The sequence below is a fragment of the Morone saxatilis genome, unplaced genomic scaffold (assembly GCF_004916995.1).
Source record: "Morone saxatilis isolate NCDOM2014 unplaced genomic scaffold, NCSU_SB_2.0 Contig23, whole genome shotgun sequence".
NCBI lineage: Eukaryota > Metazoa > Chordata > Actinopteri > Moronidae > Morone > Morone saxatilis.
The window spans coordinates 23,423,150-23,423,400 of record NW_023339796.1 but is presented as its reverse complement, the minus strand read 5'-3'; the positions used below and the strand labels follow the sequence as shown (position 1 = coordinate 23,423,400).

Below are 251 nucleotides of genomic sequence, written 5' to 3'. Positions count from 1 at the left end.
TAGTTGTGGAAATATGTCTTTGACTATACCTGTACAGAATACAGCATTAGGACATGTAGAACATCATACAAATGCTACTGCTGTGTATATTCACCTTGAAATGAAAAAAGTAAATTTAAATAAAAGCTAGAAAATACCTTTGGAGTCATCTTTGACAATAACCTCTCCTTTGAACACCACATAAACCAAATCACCAGAACTGCCTTTTTTCACCTCAAAAACATAACATAGCCCGACTCCACCCATCACTC

General features: G+C 35.5%; 1 protein-coding gene across 1 annotated transcript in view; it reads left to right on the top strand.

The window, feature by feature from the left end:
• Window positions 1-251, top strand: part of elovl8a (ELOVL fatty acid elongase 8a) — a 5,585-nt gene that overhangs the window by 1,642 nt on the left and 3,692 nt on the right. The window lies entirely within an intron of this gene.